Source organism: Adiantum capillus-veneris, chromosome 23 (assembly GCF_014529385.1).
Source record: "Adiantum capillus-veneris isolate H3 chromosome 23, ASM1452938v2, whole genome shotgun sequence".
Lineage (NCBI taxonomy): Eukaryota > Viridiplantae > Streptophyta > Polypodiopsida > Polypodiales > Pteridaceae > Adiantum > Adiantum capillus-veneris.
The window spans coordinates 145552114-145558919 of record NC_140953.1 but is presented as its reverse complement, the minus strand read 5'-3'; positions in this window follow the sequence as shown (position 1 = coordinate 145558919).

The following is a 6806-nucleotide window of genomic DNA, read 5'->3' as shown; positions in this document are numbered from 1 at the left end:
GATCACTTAGCCGATGTGGCTATATATACAAGTGAGGGATGTTTTCTCTCGCACTTAGCCTTGCAATACTTTAAAGTTAATGTGTGTCATGCTGTGGTGCTTATTGTGCGCATACCCTATTGTCAAAAGACCCTCCTTTTCAAGTTACCTTCTAAACATATTGTTGTCCTCACATATGAAGTATAATAAACCTCTAAGCATACTTAAAACCTTTTTCCTTTGCCTATTGATAATGTTGCATAGCCTGATCTTTCAAATAGCTCTACATGTTATTTTTGGGCATATTTAGGAGTGCAAGAACTATGGCTTGGTGTGGTTTTACCTAAGATCAAATAGCTCTACATGTTATTTTTGGGCATATTTAGGAGTGCAAGAACTATGGCTTGGTGTGGTTTTACCTGGTTTGAACTTAGATCTTAGACTCGCTTAGCCTTAAAATACTTCTTGAGTTAAATGAGAATCATGTTACATCTTGACTGTGCATCTTCACTAAGATAGTGATCTTCAAAGGACCTTACTACTTGTCGTTATTCACTAAGCATAAACTTTCGTACCATAAGTTGATGGATCCTTGCTACACTGATCCTTTTTGCTTGAATGGCTCAATAATTATGGTTTACTGATCTCTTGTGACAATGGTGTCTGACCAAAATCACTGATACAAGCTCTAGCTTATTGGACCTACCTACCTACCTCTCATTACCGTGCACTACTTTCTAGTGGTAATCAAGTGTAGTTATAAACCCACGTTTTGACTGGCTGAGTAATGGTTATTAGAATAAATACGCTTTGATTGTCCAAGCAATCGTCTATTTATCATTGAAATTAACATGAAACTTGTAAACATTATGCGAGTTTTATATGGTGTTTGACTCTGTCAAAGTATTGCATTGACATTTTGGCTTTGAGGACGATTCTAGTTATCGAAAACTTGATAGTTTAGGTGTTAAAAAGGATCGATTTTGAAGCTTACAACTCATATTTCAATTTCATGAGCATTACTAAAAAAGCTTTAAATGAAATTTTACTTCCAAACATGATGCTAACCATTCTTGGGCTTAGCAAAGTGTTGGCTCAACTAGTTGGGTTGAATGAACAAAATTTTATACATTGTATGCTTAATTTGACTAGTAGGATTGAATATTTTTTAAGATAGGTGCATCAAAATGGGTAATGGCCTTTTGATGCCTTTATGGATTTAAAAGAAGAGGAGGGTGGGTTTACTTTCTCAAGGCATCCCGTTAATGTGTTTTGGATACTTCACACTTCTAATAAATTACAAAAAAATGAAACTAAAAAGTGATAACAAAGAAAAGAGATTTTAAATAAATTTCAGTTGACACTTGGATCAAAGGGGTGATGGCCTTTTGATAATAATAAAACCATTTGAAAATCTATGTCTTTAGGTTTTAACCACTTACTTCTTCAAGGATAATGGTCTCCTGATACTTTGCACTATTCAATACTCTGCTTTATTTAAAGGATAGTAGGTTTAAGTTAAAATTTTTATAAATAGGACATATATAACAACTGATAGGTTCGTTGACACTTGTAATACGTATTCAAAGCTAACGAATGTGTTGTCTTGTTTATAAAGTTTCACGTGAGAATTCTATCTTTACTTAAGAGTTTTTTGGCTTTACTGTTGTCCAACTATGAAGAACCCTGCCGATTCAATCTGGATGATCTCCATAACTTCTTAGTTTTTTGTATAGGATCATTGGAATGACGCTGCATTCTTATTATATTACACAAAAATGAATCTAAAACTGAGTCTTTTCTGTACAAATTTTTGTTTAGTTATCTAAAGCGACTTGTCTTTTGAATGTTATATTCTTTTGTGTATATGTATTGAGTTAAAAAAAACAACAACAACAACAACAACAACAACAACAACAACAACAACAACAACAACAACAACAACAACAACAACACACACACACACACACACACACACACACACACACACACACACACACACACACACACACACACACACACACACACACACACACACACACGAACGAAGGAGCCTCGCTCTCAATGATCTTTTGGCTCAAGAAGGCGGTCTAATCGATGACGTGGTAGCAATTGTATAGATAGCCCGCAAAACACGCTGGCATGCTGGCGTGGAACCTCTACGGATTTTTGCCTTTTACGCTGATAACGTGGTAGTTGTACGAATGTTCAAAAAATGCGTTGGCAGCTTTTGCACCAGAAGCTTTTAGAACTAGAAGCTTTCATGTAATTGCTTTTGAGAGACAAAGAATGAGCCAAGGGCTCATTCTTTGTCACGCTTCTAGGTGAAGGTAGAGAGTACGAGTACCGGCATTGTATTGAGTCCAAGCAATATAAAGAAATGCCGAAAGGGGCGCCATGGTTTGGGACCAATGCTCTCTTGGGGTGGAACTACTCTACACCGTGTCTCGTGTGTCATGCACTCTCTTTATCTCTTTCAGTTCAGTTTTTATTGGAAGTGCTTAAAGTTGTTCAGTCTGTTCTTTTTTGTTGGCATGTGGTGCCCGTCCCTGTGATAGTGGTTTAGAGCTTCAGGCATGTGCTTTTTTGAAAGCATACTAGTCCTACCAAAGAGCAGACATAGCAAGGTGGAACTTTAAAATCTTACTGTAAATTTTATTCAAGAATCTTTGTGTCCCAACCCCAGACTTATTAGCCACTCCCACCCTTACTCCTATCTTCATCGCTTATCTTACAGGTCATAAGCCATAAGGAATTCAAGATCATTTGCATGAGAAGGACCAATTTTTTTTTGAGCCACCATTTTTTCCTAAAAGCATTGCCATGAAGTGGTGGAAGTATATAGCTACCAACCCCCATACTCCAAGGACTCGGCAAGATTTTAATTATATTTTTTCCCGAAGTTACATGCCTTTAGACACCTTCCTTTGGAGTGTAGCTTCTAGCAGAGTGGGGAATCGTGAAATGCTTGCCATGAAAACCCTAGCAGAATATAATTTGAAATTTCTCAACATCTCTCACTAGGTGTCTCTTCTCAAACCAATAACCTTGGAGGTCCAGTGTGATTTTTATATTTTGGGGCTACCATCATCGCCACACCTATAGTGTTTGTCGATGCCTGTTTTGACTATTCAAGAGCTTATGGGCCATGCTGCGGTTGGATACAACCTTATGGAAGGAACCTAACCCTAAATTTTGGTGCAGATCTCATAATGGAAATCCAATTGACTTTCCAGCTCGATTGACGCCAATAATGCTTTCTTAGTTTAAATTTAGCAATTTTGTGAATTTGTTTGAGAGATTGTTTGGTAATCTTGTTTGATATCTGTTTGAAATGGATGGTATTTGTTTTAAACATGTCTTGGTGTCAATTTGAATTGTTTGACTCTGGTTTCAATACTTGTTTCAATGCTTGGTGATTTACTCATGGATGGAGTAGTGAGAAATGTTGTTTTGGTATTGTCTGAACCTCGGAACAACACAGACAGAATGTCTGAGGAGCATTTTGTTGTATGCTAAAAAACCTTTGAACGATGCAGATGAGTACCATTGAGTATTCCTTATTGGGTGAGATTACATGGGTATGTAATTTTAGTGCATCAAGGCACATATGCGAGATCAACACGGTCTGAATGTGATGGATAATGTACCACGCGAGAATATCAAGAGTTCTGATCCATAATGAGACACCTTATTGGATGAGATTTTTTTGGGAAGCCAACAATCCAGGATATCAAGAGCTCAATCTAGAATGAGAAAATTGATTGTCCCTCGGATTGTCCCTTGAAATGTCCCTTGCATCGACCCTCCGAAATTTTTGAGCTAACTTGAGTTGTTTTGCAGATATGTTGTAATCGCGGATGATTACTTTCTTTCAAGAAGGGGGGATGTTACAAACTACTAATGTGTCAAGCCATTGAAGAACGTAGCCAACTTGTAGATCCCAACCAAGGGACCTAAACCCTATGAAGAAGCAGTAGAAGAAGCAAAAGAAACACAAGGGAGGCCCAAGTGACTAAAGGCATTAAAATAAAGCACCTAGAAGACTAGCATATAAATTCGATTACATGGCAGCAATTGTACGGACAACTGCAAAATGCACTAACATGCTGACATGTACAAATTTCTACGTCGTACGTTGATGACCTAACAACTATATGGATTTTTGCAAAACGCGTTGGCAATTTCTTTTGAGAGGCCAAGGGCCTTTAAATATGAGCCAAAGGCTCATTCTCTGGCATACTTCTGGATGAAGATGCAGAGCACGAGTACCGACATTGTATGGAGCTCAAGCAATGTAAAGAAATACAAAAAGGGGCGCCAAGGTTTGGGGCAATGCTCTCTTGGGTGGAACTACACTACTCTGCGTCTCGTGTGTCGTGCACTCTCTCTTTCTCTTTGGAAGTGCATTCTATTTTTGCAGTACACACAATTATGGGTATAATATATATTAGCTTGACAAAAAGAAATACATCAATAGCCACGCTCAATATGAGCCATGGCAGCACAATAGGATAACATACCTCAATCAACGTTCCAACCCACATAACCATAGAAATACATATGATATTTGTGTTTAAATACACCCAAAGGGGGAAGCTAGAGGTGCCACAGACATCACCAAGATTGCCACCCTTGAGTGATACCCCCTCCAAGGATAACAAGACACCATGACCATATATAAGCTGGATACAACAAAGGAATAGAGTGCAACCGACCAAAGCTAAAAGCCAGTTGGACAGGGAGCCACCCTTGCAACCAGATCAGAGAGAAAAAGGAGATACTATTGCATATGGGGGGAGCTCGGGTGCTCCATCACCACGAAGAAGAAGACCACCGCAACATCAAGTTGATGCAGAGGGCGAAGGGATCACCATAGAAGTAGGCATTTGAGGAGGGCCACACACCCTCCAAGGGAGAGAGAGAGAGAGAGAGCCTCGAGGCACCAACCCCAATATCCTTAGGCCTCGCTCCCCGAACGAAGAGAACCGAGCCACCATTTGTGTCTTTCTCAAGACCTAGAGGGGCGGCCTCCACTAGCTCAATAAATAAGGGAGATGGCAAGGGAGACCGCAACCACGTAGTAGGGAGCCGCCCAACATTTCACTCCAGAGCCCACCACCTCCATAGACTGAGTAGAAATGATCGCCATTGGCGACCAAAGGCCTTCCACCCTTTTGCAATGCCATCCTTGCGCACCTCCTATGTCATGGCCTTGCAGGCTGCAGATGGCCATCGTACCCTGTTCCCGCTAACCCTAATGCTATGTTGACCCTTAGGGTTGTATTATCTTAAAGAAGAATGTACATTAAGCCTTGAGCATGGCCTGTGTGCCTTGAGGAGCCAGAAGATATAGCTGGTACAAATTTCTCCCTTTTCTTAGTCGTGTAGTTTTTTGTGTTTTCTAACAGAGAGAATTCATTCCCTACGGTCCTGTATAATTTTTTGAAACTTGGATGTCACAAGGTTTCTTTCAAATACTAGAAAGGTGTGGGACGCGTGTCTAACCTCACTATCCTATCTTATTGTAGTTTTAGCGAGAGCCACGATTAAATTGTCAATCCGTGCGATGAAGCTGACTCGACTAGTGCGTAGAGGCTACAAGAGGTTGTCAAACTCTCAGAAAACAACAAACAACTCGCATCTAACTCAAGCTACACTCAAGTGACCGAAACCAACAAAAGTCAATCACTTATCGATAAACAAATCACATCCGTTACAGCATCAAATGACATCCAAATGTAGTGAAACTTCTAGGAAAAATTTATAAGACCTAAGCACACATGCTTATGGTTTCAAACCCCACTTTAGGTCAAGTGTCAAAATCGCAATTATTAACAACAATGGATTTTTTACCTAGTCGTTTTCGACGCAGAATGCATCTAAATGCTTAGCAATGCTGTCCCAATACCCCGCCTATGCTTAGTCTTTGATTTTGAAGTGTAAATTTCTACTTATGATGAAATTAGACCGCGGGTCGACGACGCCAAAAGCTACGAAATACTGTGATGTGGTTACGTCAATGCGTAGAGCTCTTACTTGCGACGGTTGCAATGCAACAAACGTGACTGCAATGTGACAACAAGGGAGGGAGTAGGAAGCGTGAGAAGGAGAGAAGTGAGCATTGTTAGCTCACGCTGTGTATTTCATTTTCCAAGGCTTTTTTAATAACTTACAAAAATTGGCTTTTATACCTTAGCTAAGGTTTTTGGTGGTCAAAACTAATAATTTGGGAGCTCTAACTAAAGATAGGTAATGACAGGTTGATACAATCTGGAAGCTTGTAGCCCCGGCTCATCAATTACAAGGTTTATCCGAAAAATAGGAGTTACAATATTCTCGATTTATAAAAAATAATAAGTGTTTTACAATGAGAGCTCCAAAAAATGGTATTCATGGTATCCGTGTTAGCTTTTTGCTAGCAAAAGGTTTCTTGATTTCCAAGTTTATTTGAAATAACAAAAGCGAATAATTTGTGTGTCTTTTGGTATCTAATTTTTCTTTCTTTATCTGGCACTTGCAAGAACTGCATAGTGACTTTGTTCTTCAGCTCCACTGCTCAGTAGCCTACAAAGCGAGATGTCAGGTTGCTGATCACTGGCCCAACTATTTTCGTTCGCCAAGTGAAGAACCCTGTGTAGAACGCTTCCTTTGCTTGCTTTTGCTGTTCTGCTGCCTCTTTCGCTTTTCTCGCTGCTTCTTGGGCTTCCTTAGCTTCAAAGCTTCTGCTCCTTGGTACATCTTTTCCAGTAATTTGGTAGGATCTTCAGCTTGTTTCCTGGTATGATGCTTTGTTCTTACACCATTAAGCTCAGTGGGTACCCACT